General features: G+C 41.3%; 1 long non-coding RNA gene across 1 annotated transcript; it reads right to left on the bottom strand.

The window, feature by feature from the left end:
- Positions 1-2,337: 2,337 nt before the first annotated feature.
- Positions 2,338-16,319, bottom strand: LOC100894883 (uncharacterized). Its single transcript, XR_013526376.1, has 3 exons — positions 15,910-16,319; positions 14,131-14,301; positions 2,338-3,366 (listed from the first exon to the last, which is right to left on the bottom strand). It is a non-coding gene; the product is annotated as an uncharacterized LOC100894883 (long non-coding RNA).
- Between the last annotated feature and the right edge of the window lie 650 nt (positions 16,320-16,969).

Genomic DNA, 16,969 nt, shown 5'->3' with positions numbered 1-16,969 from the left:
ATCCTTCCTGCATCCTTGAAGACATTGCTCCCAGAATTATTGCCCCAAAGCAAATGTATCCTTTTGTTCTCCTTCTGAAGATGCCTTGATGGTGCCCCACAGTCTCTTGGGTCAAATTCAAGTTCTCTACCTAACATCAACAAGCTCTGTGCCCTCTGGCCCTCTCCACCTACCTCTCCCAGTGCGCTGCTCCCCAGCATACACACGCTGGGTTCCACACACGTTTGTCATCACCTCCCAGCTCCAATGCAGGCTACACCCTCAAAATGAATGCTCTCCTAAGAGAGGAGCCAGGGAACTCTCCAGGACCAGCTCAAGGGCAGTGTGACAGGCAGAATCAGGCCCCTCCACCCCAAAAATGTCCATGTCCTAAACCCTGGAACCTATGAATATATTACCTTGTGTGGTAAGAGGGACCTTGAAGATGTGATTAAGGATAAGGACCTTGAGATGGGGAAGTTTTCCTGCCTTATCCACATGGCCTCATGTCACCACAAAGGTGCTTTAGAGAGGGCCACCTTCCCCAGCTGCATGGAGGCAGACAGACTGCAGCATGAGAAGAATCTGTCCTGCCTTTGCTGGCTTTGAAGATGGGGTGAAGGCTGTGAGCCAAGGAATGAGAGTGACCTCTAGAAGCCGGAAGAGGAAAAGAATGGATTCTTCCCTAGAATGTCCAGAAGGAACACAGCTCTGCCAACATGTTAATCTTAGTCTGGTAAGAATGGTGTTGGAATTATGACTTCCAGGGCTGTATGAGAATAAATTTGTGTTGTTTTAAGTCCCTGAGCTTGTGCTAATTTGTCACAGCAGCATTAGGAACCGCACTCTTCCAGGCAGGTCCCCCTAATCATGCTCTCCTCCCATAGCCCTTCTCCCTCACCCCCAATTTGGCATTCCCAAACCACCCATGGCCTGCACTGGCCACTCGACATGGTGCCCATTGTTCCATGTCTGTCTTAGCTTCCTGACTACAAAACTGTGTTCTGCTTAAGTAGAGGGGCTTTGGTTTTTGCTCTATTTTCACAACCCATTCAGCCCTCAAGATGGCTAGTCACAAAACAGGTTTATAAAAGGTTATCTGTTCAATGACACTTGTTAACAAGACAGTATCTGTTCTGGGAAGAATATTGGTAACCCCCTTAGTTCATATGTTAAAACTCTAATCCCGGCTGGGTGCAGTGACTCATGCCTCTAATCCCAGCACTTTGGGAGGCTGAGGGGGATAGATCGCTTAAGGTCAGGAGTTCAAGACCAGCCTGGCCAACATGGTAAAACCCTGTCTCTGCTAAAAATACAAAAATTAGTTGGGCATGGTGGTGGGCACCTGTAATTCCAACTACTCAGGAGGCTGAGGCAGGAGAATTGCTAGAACCACTGCACACCAGCCTGGGTAACAGAGCGAGACTTTGTCTTCAAAAAAAGAGAAAAAGAAAAGAAAGAAAAGAAAACCCTAATCCCAATGTGACTGTATTTGGAGGTTTGGAGGTGGGGCCTCTGGGAGGCAATTAGGTCATGAAAGTGGAGCTCTCATAAATGAGATTAGTGCTAGCTCCCTCTCTTTCCACCATGTGAGACACACTGAGAAGTCGTCTGCAACCTGAAAGAAGGCCCTCCCCTAATCTGGCCATGCTGGCACCTGGGACTTCCAGCCTTTGGAACCGTAAGAAATAAATGTTTGGTGCCGAAGCCACCCTGTCTATGACAATTTGCAGCTCGCGCTAAGACAGTATCCAAGTACTGCCATATCGTTTTGGCCCACTAAAATAAAATCAGCTCATGATTTCATAGATTATTATTCATAGTTCTGGTGTCCTAATTCAAACAGCTATAACTGTAATAGGGAGACACTTCAGACACATTTATTGCCAACAGTCTATATATCCTTTTTAATTTTAGCTGAAGAAACACAGTTACGCAGGGAATGTACAGCCGAACAGTAGGTTCCTTAAGGACAGGGGCTATGTCTGTCTTGGCACAGCGTGTGGAAGGTGGTGAGCACTCAGTGTTCATGGCCAGATGGGTGAATGGTTAGGGGCTACCTGGAGAAAGAACATTACACACAGAAAAATGGCTGCATCGAATTAAGCAATCACTGAGTATTGCTGGGTTGGGGGTCTATTATAGAAAATCTATTTGATTCAACACTCACTGTTTCTTCTTGTTGGATAATGCTGTTATAATTAGTAGATTTTTCAGAGACGATGGCATCTCCACTGTGAAGGAACAGATAATTGAGAAATAATTTTAGCGAGACACCTGTCTCTGAGCAGAAGCATGAAGTTTCTTTTGCAACAAGGTTATTTGTTTGGGGTATAACTTTTACTGAAAAACCCTCTGCCATGTTTCTATCCACATATGGTAATGATCACATGCCTCAGGCTTTAAAAAATCCGTTTCTGTAACTGGAACAACCACGCATTTATTTTCAAAGGTTTATTCCTTTCAGAAGCAAGAATATGATATCATCACGGGTAGAATTCGCTCTTGTGGGAAAAGAGAAATCATCCTGAATTTGAAATCTTATTACTTTCTGATTTTGGTGCATTTTAAATGATCAATACAGAAATGATAGCCTCTGAGTTGATGGACGTAGTAGAACACCTTTACAGGACAAAGAAACTGGTAATTAATAATACAGATGTAAATTTCATTTCACGATGGCTCTTGGATTCATATACGATAATGGAGAAGTTTATGCATAATAGATTTAGTCCTATCCATGCGGTATGGTGTGTTTTTCTTTTAAGTATGGGCATTCAAGAAACTGTGAGCCCAGTCCACTTGCACCAGGGACTGTCCATTCTCAAGAAGCCAGAGGTGGGGGTGTCTCCTCCCATTTCCCTGCCTCTCAGCCCCAGAGTTGCATCAGCTGCATCTTCAGGCTGTCTTCTCCTTCTGCTGCAGGTACCAATAATTTCTTTACTTCTTCAACTGCTCTCTTCAGTTTGATTTCTGCTCTGTTCTTAGCATCTTCCACAGTGATTAGTACATGTAAATCTTCATGTAGATGCTCCCAGTTGGGCTTGCCTCTATTTTGCTCCTCCTTTTTTAAATCCCTCATTTAGCCTTTGCCTTGGACCATTATTTTACATCCCGTCTCTGCTTCAAGTTGTTTGGCTGTAAGTCCTCTAGGTCCAAGAGTTCGCCCAACAAAATTAAAATCTGGGTATTCTTTTACAGGCACATAAGATTTCTCTTGTAACTGAACAATAGGTCCCACAGCATCAGGCAATTCTGCACTCCTTTTCTCTGTACTGACATTTAATGTGTCATTGTACATGTCTTTCCGTACTCCGCTAATTTCTCCATCCAGCAGCCGTGCGCTCACCCAAATAACTTCATTTATAATGACACCAAGTAGAACACCTATTTAGGAAGAAATTTAACAAAGGTAGTATAAATTTTATACATTGAAAAACTACAAAACATCATTGAAAGAAATTAAATATCTAAATAAATGAAAAGACATCTTGTGCTCATGGATTGGAAGACTTAATATTGTTAAGATGGCAACATTCCACAGATAATACAGTTTCAAAATGGTCTCTATAAAAATTCCAGCAGCCTTTTTTGCAGAAATTGGCAAGCTGATCTTAAAATTCGTATGGAAATTTCAAGAGACCCAGAATAGCTAAAACAATCTTGAAGAGGGGGAATACATTTGGAGGACTTATGCACACCAATTTCAAAACCTACTACAGGCAACAGTAATCAAGATAGTATGTTACTAGTATAAGGATAGACGTATATACCAGAAGCAAGAATCAAGAAATAGACTCTAACATATTTGATCAATTGACAAGAGTGTCCAAATAATTCAATAGGGAAAGAATAACATTTTCAATAAATGGTGCTGGGACAACTGGATATTCACCTGCAGATGTGTGAAGTTGGACTCTTCCCAACATATACAAAAATTAACTAAAAAAAATTGGCTTATGCAAAGAATTCATGACCAGGACATCAAAAGCAGTAGGACATCAAAATAGACAAATGGGACTTAATTGAACTAAAAAGCTTCTGCACAGCAAAATAAATAATTGGCCAGGCATGGTGGTCCAGTACTTTGGGAGGCTAAGGTGGGTGAATCACTTGAGGTCAGGAGTTCAAGACCAGCCTGAACAACATGGCAGAACCCTGTCTCTACTAAAAATGCAAAAATTAGCTGGGTGTGGTGGAAGGAGCCTGTAATTTTAGCTACTTGGGAGGCTGAGGCACAAAAATCACTTGAACCTGGGAAGTGAAGGTTGTAGTGAGCCAAGATCATGCCACTGCACTCCAGCCTAGATGACAGAGAGCCTCTGTCTCAAAAAAAAAAAAACAAAACCTACAGAATGAACAGATAATCTGCAGAATGTGAATGTGAATAAATATTTGCAAACCACACATCTGACAAAGGACTAATATCCAGAATTTACTAGGAACTGAAACAACTCAATAACAACAACCAAAAACCTCTCACAAATAACCTCATTACAAAGTGGTCCAAAGGGGCAAGCATAACCATGGCAACCCTGAGCTGGTTGTGAGATGCTCCAGGCCCCTTGCTGGTATGTGAAATATCAAATATCAAGCACAACAAGTCACAAATCCAGGATCTGATTGCGATATAATATCACAATTACAAGAAGGAGAGTTGGCAACAGTGTCTCCAGATGCTGCTGAGCTTATAGGACTTAACAGAACAGTTCCAGGCCACTCAGAGGCCCAAGAGCAAACCCTATCCCTGTCCTTAGGGCAAGGCCCTGCATCAGACACTGGACCAGCACTGGGAAGAACATGTCTTCTCAGATCCCACTTCCCAGCAGCAGTGCTCCACCTCTGCTGACTCGGAACCAGGTCCTGAATTTAAAAGACAATTTGTACTTGGATTTGTATCCAGCTGTGATATTGGAAAGAGCACAGTTGCATATACTCATGATTCCTTTCCCTCTCCAAACCTAATGTCATGAAAATAGAATGTGAAATTTTAAATAAAGTGGGCAAAGGGCATGAACAGACGTTTTTCAAAAGAAGACATACAAATAGCCAATAAGCACATGAAAAAAAAAAATGCCCCAACATCACTAATCATTAGAGAACTGCAAACTGAAACCACAATGAGATATCTTACATCAGTCAGAACAGCTATGATTAAAAAGTTAAAAAAATCACTGATGTTTGCAAGAATGAAGAGTAAAGGAAACCCTTATGCACTGTTGGTGGTAATATAAATTCGTTCAACCTCTATGGAAAATTGTATGGATATTTCTCAAAAAACTAAAATTAGAACTACCATTTGATCCAGCAATCACACTACTGGGTATCTACCCAAAGGAAAAGAAATCATTTAATCAAAAAGACACCTTTCACTTACATGTTTAGCACAGCACCATTCACAACAGCAAAGACACAGAATATACCTAAGTGTCCACAATTGGATGACTGAATGAAGAAAATGTTACCACATTTAGTAGCATACTAAATGTGGTATACTATTCAGTGGTATACTAAATGTGGTATACCATTCAGTGGCATACTAAATGTGGTATACTATTCAGTGGCATACTGAATGTGGTATACTATTCAATGGTATACTAAATAGTGGAATACTACTCAGCCTTAAAAAAGAATAAACACTTGTCTTTTGCAGCAACATGGATGGAACTAGAGGCCTATTCCAGGTGAAGTACCTCAGAAACCGAAAGTCAAATACTGCATGTTCTCACTTATAAGTGGGAGCTAAAAAATGTGTACCTATGGACATAGAGAGTGGAATAATAGACACTGAAGACTCAGAAGGATGAGGGGGAAGGGAGATTAAGAGATGAGAAATTACTTAATGGATATAATGTCCACCATTTTGGCCATGGTTACAGTAAAAGCCCAGACTCCACCACCATGCAGTATATCCATATAACACAACTGCACTTGTACCCACTAGGTTTAGATTTTAAAAGTCAACTCAACATAAATATAAAAATCAAAACTATAAAACTCTTAGGAGAAAATGTTGTGGTAAATATTTGTGGGGTTAGGCAAAGCCTTCTAAGATATGACACCAAAGAAAAAGTGGCCCAAAAAAGTAATAATAATAAATTAGACTTCCTCAAAAAGAAAACTTTTTCTGTTTCAGAAGACAGTATCAAGAAAGTGAAAAGACAACCCACAGGATGAAAGTGTTTGCATATTGTATAACCAATAAGGGACTTGTATCCAGAATATGTAAGAAACCTCAAAACTGAACAATATAAGACAACACAAGTAAAAATGGGCAAAACATTTGAATAGACATTTCTTCCAAGAAGATATATAAATAATCAAGAAGTACATAAAAAGGCTCAGCATCATTAGTCACTAAGGAAATGAAAACAAAAAATACAAAACAAGTGATGCAGTTTCACACCCCTATGATGGCTGTATAATTAAAAAGATGGCCAATAACAGCTGTGGGGGAGAATGCAGAGAAAGTCGAACCCTTATACATTGCTGTTTGAAATGGAAAATGCAGCCACTTTGGAAAACTATTTCTCACTACCTTACAAATAGAGTTACATATGACCTAGCAATTTCAATATTGGATATATATCCAAGAGAATTGGACATATGTGTTCACATAAAAATTTGTACACAAATGTTCATAGCAGTATATTATTCATAATAGTCAAAAAGTGGACATAACCTAAATTCCCATACACTAGTGAATGAATAAACACAATGTGGTATACACATACAGTGGATTTCCCCTTTCACTCGAAAGATATTTTAGGAGATTATTAAACTTAAATTTTTAAATTAATTTTGTTTGCTTTATGCTAAGAGACTGATAAGGCCTGTTGAATTTATGATTTCTTAAACTTATTTTTTTGACAAGCTATTAAATTCTAATAAATATTTCAGGCACATTAAAAAAGATAGCATGTGATTTTGAAGCATACATAATTTTATAAGTATTTATTACATAAGAGATGTTAATCATATCAATTGCCCCAGGGACAGATTTTGTAAAAGACAATTTTTCTGTGGATGGGGGTTGGGAGGATGGTTTCAGGATGAAACTGTTCCACCTCAGATCATCAGGCATTAGATTCTCTTAAGGAGCTCACGACCTAGACCCCTTGCATGCACAGTTCACGTAGAGTTTGCTCCTATGAAAATCTAATGCTGCTGCTGAACGGACAGGAGGTGGAGCTCAGGCAGTAATACTCACCCCCCACCCATCCCCACTTGCCACCTCCTGCTGTGTGGCCCAGTCCCGAAGAAGCCATGGTCAGGTACTGGTCTGTGGCGTGGGGATTGGGAACCCCCAAATTGTATTACTCAGCTGTCTCTACATTCAAATATTACTTATTTTCCCCAACAAAGAGGAAAATGTGTTATAACTCCCCACTACAATGGTTTCTGCAATTTTCTTCTTGCTGTTCTGTTATGTTTTGGTCTATATATGTTTATCTAATGTTTATGAATAAAATTATACAATTCATACTATAGTGCAGCTTTATCAATGAAGTGGAGATTTTCGCACTACTTTTTGTTTCCTACTTTAAATTATACCTTGTCAGTTATTAATCCCTGCTTTCTTTTTATTTTAATTTCTTGGTGTCTCTTTCCTTATATTTTTGCTTTCATTGTTTTTGCTTATTTTGGTTTTATAACCTGCATAGGCTGTGTGTGTATATGGTTGTGAGTGCATAGGTGTTCTTTAACTAGCTTGAGAGCCACTGTCTTTTAATAGGGAAGTTTAAGAAGTTCAATCCATTTTCATTATTTTATATATTTTACTATAGCATGTTACATGTAATATATATGTTTTTATATTTCATTGTGTCTGGGTATGGTGGCTCATGCCTATAGCCCTAGCACTTTGGATGCTGAGGTGGCAAGACGATTACTTAAGCCCAGGAATTCAAGTTCAGCTTTGGCAACATGAGATCCCCATTCTACAAAAAGTTAAAAAATTAGCCAGGTGTGGTGGCTCACGCCTATAGTCCCAGCCCAGGAGGTCAAGGTTGCAGTGAGCTGTGTTCATGCTGCTGCTCTCCAGCCTGGGGTGACAGAGCAAAACCCTGTCTCAAGAAACAAAACAAACAAACAAAAACAAACAAAACTTCATTGCTGCTTTTCTGTTTTGTAATTGCTAGTCTATGTTTTGTTTTATTGATGTCTTCTTCAATAATGTTCAAAATTATCAACCACATTTCTCAATTTGTCAATTGAATAAATCGGAAAAAATGGATATTTATAATAGATGAACATAAAAACCTTATGAACATTGAATAATCTTAAACAAATTAAAAGACAGACTGAGAAAATATTTGCAACAACATGATATATATTCACAATACAATCCACAATATAAAAGAAGTCATGAACGTCCATAACAAAACATGGGTATAGCAGTCAAAACTGTGTTTAGCTAGGAGAACCAGCAAAACATACCATAGTATCTTAACAGATGAAAGGAAGGACTGTTTCACTTGGGTAACAAGAAGTCCCATGGGGATCAGTCCAAGGTTGATACATTGACTCCAAATATCACCAGTGTCCCAGGCTCTGTAAACCTTTAGGTTCATGCATTCTTAGTCTGTAGATTTTATCTTTTTGGTTTCAAAATGACTGTTGCATCTCCTGGCAGCTCAAGTGGAAAGAAGATGGCAATTGGAGAAGAATGCACCAAAAGACTTATTTCTCATATCAATAAGTGCGGCGGGGCAGGTGGTGGGAGTAGAACATCACAATTTAGATTTTACTCTCTCTATATAGAGGAGTCAAATAAGGGAGAAACATGTTGCAAATGGAGATTGGTTTGGCCAAAGTACAGTGTCTGCTACATAGACACAGAACCAACATAGAGAATTCACAAAGTAAGAAATAAAAACATAAAAAATCATACCCAAATAACAAACCACCAAATAGTAATCAGAGCAATTTGTGAAAAACTGTTTGGCAGGATTAAAAAAGTTCTTACCTCTTTGGTCTGTCCATTTCTAAGAATTACAAAATAATTTAAAACACAGACGAAAATGTACCTTCTAGACTATTTATCACAGTGTTTCGTTGTTGTTTGTTTTAATTTTATTATATAACCTAGATATTTCTTTATACCTGGCAGATTCTTTTAGATTGCAAGAAACAGATACATCTTGAGGTTGCCTCAGTTTATGATTTTTACTGTAAGAACATATGAAAGCAGAAACAGAATAAAATAACGTCATCAGCCACAAGCTGAGGAACGGGACACACAGGCCTCCCAGAGCACAGCTATTCTGATAAGAAGCAGCTCTATCAGTCCATTATCTTGTTCTTTAAGAGTGGACATCTGTGCCTCTCGACACAGTGCTCTGTCATTATGACTCAGCCTCTCTTTGCTTCTGTTTCCTCCACTTCCACTTTTCTTTCCATGAAGTTTTAGCTCAGAGTTGCTAGACCAATTACTAATTCCCTATAACATTGGTCTCAGCTCACTCTCACTGTTAGCCTGCTGATATGTCTCTGATCTCCAGGCACTCTGATTCAGGGGCTTTGGGAAGCCAACATTACACTGAGATTGAAATTAAGTGTGGACCACATTGAACTGCTCACAAAAGTGTTTATTCCTTAAGTTTTTTTTTTTTTTTGATATAGGGTCTCATTCTGTCTCCCAGACAGGAGTTCAGTGGCATGATCATAGCTAATTGCAGGCTTACACTCCTGGGTTCCAGCTATTCTCTTGCCTCAGTCTCCCAAGTAGTTGGGAGTACAGGTGTACAAAACCATGCCTGGCTAATTCTGTAAAATTTTGCAAAGACGGGGTCTTGCTATGTTGCCCAGGCTGGTCTTAAACTCATGGCCTCAAGCGATCCTTCCACCTCAGCCTCTCAAAGTGCTGGCTGGGATTACAGGCATGAGCCACATGTCCTCCCTACTTCTTAAGAATTCTGCTCTTGAAATTAATATTTTAGTCTAAATCTATTAGAATGATGCATTAAAGTATTTTATAATTTTATTTCAATTTTTCTTAAAGAAGCAAGGTGTGCTAAGGATATAGCACTTGGGAAATATAAGAAATATACAAAACAATAAAATTGCCTACAGTCTTACAATTCAAAGGTAACCTTTATTAATACTCTGGTGTTTTCCTGGGGCCCTTTTATCTGTGATAATTTTTTCCTTTTTCTCCCTAATTTGAAGAAGAAAAACCCTTGTTATTTTTATCATCAAAAGTTAGAGAGACTATATATAACTAGAAATAAAAATGAACTAATTACACAACACATTTTGGTTGATGTATAGCATTCAAGACCAAATATAAACAAAGATGGGATACCAAATACCATTAATATATTTCTATTTAAAATAAAATTTCAGGCCGGGCATGACGGCTCATGCCTGTAATCCCAGCACTTTGGGAGGCGGAAGCGGGCAGATCACTTGAGGTCAGGAGTTAGACTAGCCTGCCCAACATAGTGAAACTCTGTCTCTATTAAAATCACAAAAATTAGTGAGTGTGGTGGCATGCACCCATAATTCCAGCTACTTGAGATGTTGAGGCAGGAGAATTGCTTGAATCCAGGAGGCAGAGGTTGCAGTGAGTCGAGATCATGCCACTGCACTCCAGCCTGGGTGACAGAGCCAGAGTCTGTTAAAAAAAAAAAAATAAAGACCAGGCGTGGTGGCTCATGGCTGTAATCCCAGCACTTTGGGAGGCCGGGGTGGGCAGATCACAAGGTCAGGAGATCAAGACCATCCTGGATAACATGTGAAACCCTGTCTCTACTAAAAATACAAAATAATTAGCTGGGCATGGTGGCACATGCCTACAGTCTCAGCCTCTCAGGAGGCTGAGGCAGGAGAATTGCTTGAACCTGGGAGGCAGAGGTTGCAGTGAGCCGAGATTGTGCCGCTGCACTCCAGCCTGGGCAGCAGAGCAACACTCCACCTCAAAATTCAATAAACAGTAAGAAAAATAAATAAAACCTTAGAAATTCAGTTCCATTCATTTGAAATTGTTTCTACATAAGATGATCTGAAACTTACCTCTGAATTACATTTGAAACAATCTGCCAGGTGAATTTATAGCATAAACAAAATGACTAGGGACATGCTTGATTTACGTGAGAGCTCTTAAGGATTTTTTGAACACTTTAACAGCACCCTTGCGTATATACTCATTAATTATTAGTATTCAAACAAGATCCAGCATATTCATGGTGGTACGGCTACAGACGATAGCTAGTTTTCAATGAGTCTCATCTGTTCGTTAAAGTTTGTCATCCCTTAGAACAATGAAAAGTGAAGAAAATAGGTTTACATTCTGAGACATGCTTCATCATCCAAAACCAAAACATGTAATCTGGTGTTTCCTTTCTTAATGGCCCAAATACTGTTTATAGTTACTAAGTGACTATTTTCTTAGTGAAAACAAACCATTGAATCTTGGAAGTCACATTGAAGATGAAGAACATAACTAAAAATTGAAGGCTTTTCTCCCTTTTTTTAAGAAGGATTGCTTGACCCCAACCAAGTTTTATATTCCTTGATCATATTCATTTTTTGTTTTTTTTGAGATGGATTCTCGCTCAGTCTTCCACGCTGGAGTGCAGTGGTGTAATCTTGGCTCACTGCAACCTCTGCCTCCTGGGTTCAAGCAATTCTCCTGCCTCAGCCTCCTGAGTAGATGGGATTAGAAGCACGTGCCACCACACTCAGCTAATTTTTGTATTTTTAGTAGAAACGGGGTTTCACCATGTTGTTCAGGCTAGTCTCGAACTCCTGACCTTTGGCAATCTACCCGCCTCTGCCTCCCAAAGATTACAGGCGTGAGCCACTGTGCCAGGCCCGTATTTCTTATATTACACATCAGTCTCTTATTTTGGTTTCTTGGTAAGTCTTTCTTAGGAGATTTTTAAGCTCTATTATTATGATAGTTTCAGTATCTAACATAAAATTTAGTCCTTAATATTTTCTCAATGAATATTGGTTGTCTGAGAGAATGCACCACCACACAGTTTAATGGATACATTAAATGTGTTGGATTTTTAAATGCTGAGAACACATTCTTTCATTCTCAACTTCTTCAGGGCTTGCTGTTCACCTTAGATGAGATGATGATGAACTTAATTATTACATAAAGTCACTAAATTAGGTGAAGCAAGACATAAGAAAGATTTCAATGGGAAGATAAAATTATCCTCAAGAAAACCACAGAGGTAGGCTGGGCAATGTGGCTCACACCTGTAATCCCAGCACTTTGGGAGGCCAAGATGGTAGGCTTGCTTGAGGCCAGGAGTTTGAGACCAGGCTGGGCAACAAAGCCAGACTCTGTTTCTATGAAACATTTACAAACCCAGCTGGGTGTAGTGGCGCACACCTGTAGTCACAGCTACTCAGGAGGCTAAGGTGAGAGGATCACTTGAGCTGGGAGTTTGAGTTACAGTGGGCAATTATTGAGCCACTGCACTCCAGTTTGGGTGACAGCGCAGGACCCCCGCACCAAAAACCATAGAGGTAGATCTATAGGGTCTAAATAGGCTATACAATATAAAAGCTGCATACAGGCATTAAATAAAAACCACAATATCAATACTAATGGGTAGAAAAAACATATTTGGGAGCCAGGTGCAGTGGCTCATGCTTGTACTCCCAGCACTTTGGGAGGCTAAGGATGGCAGATCATAAGGTCAAGAGATTGAGACAATCCTGGCCAACGTGGTGAAACCCCATCTCTACTAAAGATACAAAAATTAGCTGGGTGTGGTGGTGTGTACCCCTGTAGTCCCAGCTACTCAGGAGAATCACTTGAACCCAGGAGCTGGAGGTGGCAGTGAGCGGAGATTGCACCACTGCACTCCAGCCTGGGGACAGAGCAAGACTCCATCTCCAAAAAAAAGAAAAAATAAATAAAGAAAGAAAAAATATATTTGGTCATAATTAAGCTATTTTGAAATCTACTGTAAGACAGATGTATCTTTAATTAGAATACTTTTCATTGATTTTCATTTCCCAGGAGTACATTTCTTTTAAAGTCAAGAATATAGATCTTTAACAAGGATCTAATGCTGCTAAATATTTTTAAATTCTCAATCCCTTTTATACTTCCTATTTGGCACTTTTCGCAATTATCAGTCAATAGAAGAAAGGGTGTTTGCATGTGTCTTTCCCCAAAAGAATGAACAGATGGAGGAAAAGCACCACTTTTTTTAGTCATGTGGTACCAATTTATCTCCTATCTTATATTTCTCATAAAAGGAGCATAGTAACTTAATTGAACCAAAATAGTCTCAACTCTTTGCAGGGAATCATTTTCAGAGAGGAAATTGATCTTCTGCCTTATGTTCTAAAACCTTCTGGGATTCTACAGATGCCCACTTCATCTCTTTTTAAATAAAGGGCAGACTATTTGTGATGATTTTACAGTGAGAAATGAAAAAAGTCAAGTGCTATGAGTGAGAAACCAAGAGTCTAAGTCCTCTCTCTGACATGATGATCTGTGTGACCCTGGATAAGACACATAACTTCTGTGGTCTTGTTTCTTCATTCTGTTAAAACTATTTGAATTGCTTGACATTTACCATTCTTTTCAGGACTTTCTATGGGATTCAATAAATTATCTGTCTTCTCCAGCTCGTTTTTGCTCTTCTTGCTTATTGGATGGAAACATGTTATTCCCACCTTCTCTTATACTCACTACTATTTTTTTTAGGAGAGACCTTGAGTACTTGAAACTTCCTTAGAGAAATGTTAAGCAAGTCACTCAAACTCTCTAGACCTCATCTGTAAAAGAACAGATCACAAGTTCACCAGCCACAGATCCTAGCATCAGATCCCTACAGGGGACCAGTGACCCGGTGAGCAAGAGTCATCCCTCCAGGGATAAACTGATACCAACCAGCATAGGTCAAAGACCATCATAAGACCAGAGGCTTTTCACCCCTTTTCCCAAAACTACATTATGACTGGGAAATTTCTGAAAGATTATTTAAATTATTAGAGCAAACTAAACTGTGAATCGGATTCCCGCTCCACCACCTCCAATAATCAGTAGGTGCCTAGAAAAGGAAGCGGAATAGGGAACATTGCATTAAATTATTACTGTATTTTCTCCAGAGTGGTAACTGTGATTCAAGACATGTAACTTTGTTTATGGATTATCTTTAGCAAGCTGGCCCTCACCTGGAAAATTCACTTCGTGACTCTTAAACAAGAGGGTTGCTTATTACTGCTTCCTGTTTAAGGGAGTTTGTGGAGGTCCAGGCTTTCCAAACATGCCAGCCCTGCTCTCTGCTGTGCCCGAGTGGTGATTTAGATATCAATCTTGCCCGTGTGGACTGTCACTTCTGCCACCTTAGGAAAGACAAAAACAACTTCTTAGCAATCATATTCCTAGATCTTTACCTAAGTAAACCGAAAGCTTACATGCACACACAAACCTGTATGCAAATGTTTACAGCAACCTTATTCCTAATCTCCAATACCTAGAAGCAACCAAAATGTCTTTCACTGGTGAACGGATTAAAAAAATTGTGGTAATTTTTTTTTTTTTTTGGTTTTGAGACAGGGTCTCATTTTCTTGCCCAGGCTGGAGTGTAATGGCATGATCATAGCTCACTACAGCCTCAAACATCTGGGTTCAAGTGATCTTTCCATCTCAGCCTTTAGAGTAACTGGAATTACAGGTGTGCACCACCATGCCTGGGTAAATTTTTTTTTTGTTTTTTTCATGGAGATGGGGTCTCCTGTGTTGTCCAGACTAGTCTTAAGCGTTCTTCCCGCCTTGGCCTCCCAAAGAGTTAGAATTACAGGCATGAGCCACAATTCCTGGCCATGTTACATTCATATAATGGAGTACTATTATGCTGTAAAAAGATAGTAAACTATTGATTCACACAATGATATGGACGAATTTTAAATGAATTTTGCTAAGTGAAAGGAGCCAGACTCCAAAGGGTGCACACATTGTATAAATTCATTCATATGGCATTTTAGAAGCAGCTACACTATGGGATGGAAAACAGATGCCAGGGTTGCTGGTGGTAGGGAAGAGGGTAGATTAACTGTACATTAACTGCTGAGAGAATTCATGGAAGGAATTTTTAGGGTAACAGAACCGTTCTGGACTGGGTGTGGTGGCTCACACCCCCTATCATCCCAGCACTTTGGGAGGCTGAGGTGGGAGGATCGCTTGAGCCAGGAGTTCAAGACCAGCCTGGGAAACACAGATCCCATGTTTACAAAAAGTAAAAAAAATAGCTGGGGATTTGTGAACATGCCTGTAGTCCCAGTTACTCAGGAGGTTGAGGTAAAAGGATTGTTTGAGACTGCAGTGAGCTGTGATCACACCACTGCATTCCAACCTGGGTGGCAGAGACAGACCCTGTCTCCAAAAGGCAGGGTTGGGGGTTGGGTAAGGAACAATTCTGTATGATACTGGGCTGTGGATAAATGGCTCTGCATTTGTTAAAATCCATAGAACTGTATATCACAAAGTGGGAGCTCTAATGTATACAATTAAAAAAAATTACGGCCAAGATGTCTCAGCCCAAGAAAAGAAAGCTTGAGTCGGGGAGCGGCGGCGAAGGAGGGGAGGGAACTGAAGAGGAAGTTGGCACGGAGTGGGAGGCGGCCCTGGAGCGACCCCAGAGGACTAAGCGGGAGTGGGACCAGCTGTAATACGAGGGCTACTCAGACGTTCGGTCTACCAGGAGATGATCACAGACCGCGTCCGCACCGATGCCTATTTCCACCTCCTACCTCCTTGTGTCCCTCACTCCCCTTTTTCATTTTATGCTGAGCCTCTACTACTCTGGGCTGCCCTTGGGATTGGGTGGCAGCCACAGTTTCCCATGGACAGCTCTGCCCATGAGCCACTGCTCTCATGCTACCTCCTGCTGCTGTTCTCCAGGTGCTGCTGACCTCTGTGAGGCAGAGAAAAGGGATTCAGGTGGCTCATACCCCACACTGGAGCCCTTCACACGGTCCTCATTGGGGCCCAGTGCTGTGGGAGTGAGGATGATGACGAGCCTGGGCTGTTCAGGAACACGTGTCCTGAGTGCTCCATGTCACCAACTCGGGAGAGGTCTCCAGCTTGTTGTGACCATGAGAAGTAACCCACTGCCTTCTGCAGTAATTTCAGACCCCACTGTAAAGGAGAACTCCATGCTTAATCTGCCCTTGTCCCGGCTGGAGGCCAATCCACTCACCTTCCTTTTCCTTCTGGACCACCTGAAAAGGTAGCCCAGCTCTCTCATGGTTGCCCAGGGAGGGCTACAAAAACCCAGGCCACAGGGTGCCCCTCTGCTCACATCAGACCCCCAGTACTGAGGACCTTTCCCCCAACCCATCTACAGTCCCTCACTGCCTCTGGGGACCAGCGCCACTGCCACCCCCACCCCAGCCTCTCCTCTTTGCTCTGCTCCCCCCTCTGTACTGTGGCTTCACAAAGAGCTCAGAGCTTTGGCCAAGGCCAGCAATGCACTTGAATCCCCCAACTCCCTCACTCCCCGACCATAGAGGAGATCTCCCCACCAGCCCAGAGCTAACCCCTCGTCCTGGACCTCTGAGACCCACAAGTACCAGGGCTGGAATCAGCTTGCAGCACAGCCAGGGTCAAGGTCGCTCCCTCCCAGAGGACTCCAGCATGGCCCAGCCCCTCTGCCTCTTTCCTGGTGGTGGCATAGAAACAGCACCCTCTGCTTCCGTCCTGCACAGGGTGGTAAGAAAAAGGCAGTCAATAAAAGTCCCTGCACAACCTCACCATGGTCTTTGGCCCCACACTGCTCCAGCCTCAGAGAAGGAGAACAAGCTTTCTGCCAGTCCCAGCAGCCCATCGCCATGACCGACAGCTGGTCCTTGGAGGTCATGACCTACATGTGGGAAGAGAGGCTCCAGCCAGCCCATGCCACCCCGACCTGACAGAGGTGGCCTCTGCCTGCTACACCCCAGTCCTGCCCTGCCCAGCTTCCTACTTGCATTGTCTGTGGTGGTGCCTGACATTCAGAAAGAGAAACTTGCC

This window comes from Callithrix jacchus, chromosome 14, assembly GCF_049354715.1.
Source record: "Callithrix jacchus isolate 240 chromosome 14, calJac240_pri, whole genome shotgun sequence".
Classification (NCBI taxonomy): Eukaryota; Metazoa; Chordata; class Mammalia; order Primates; family Cebidae; genus Callithrix; species Callithrix jacchus.
Note: the sequence above shows the minus strand (reverse complement) of the source record. Positions and strands in the feature narration are given on the sequence as shown.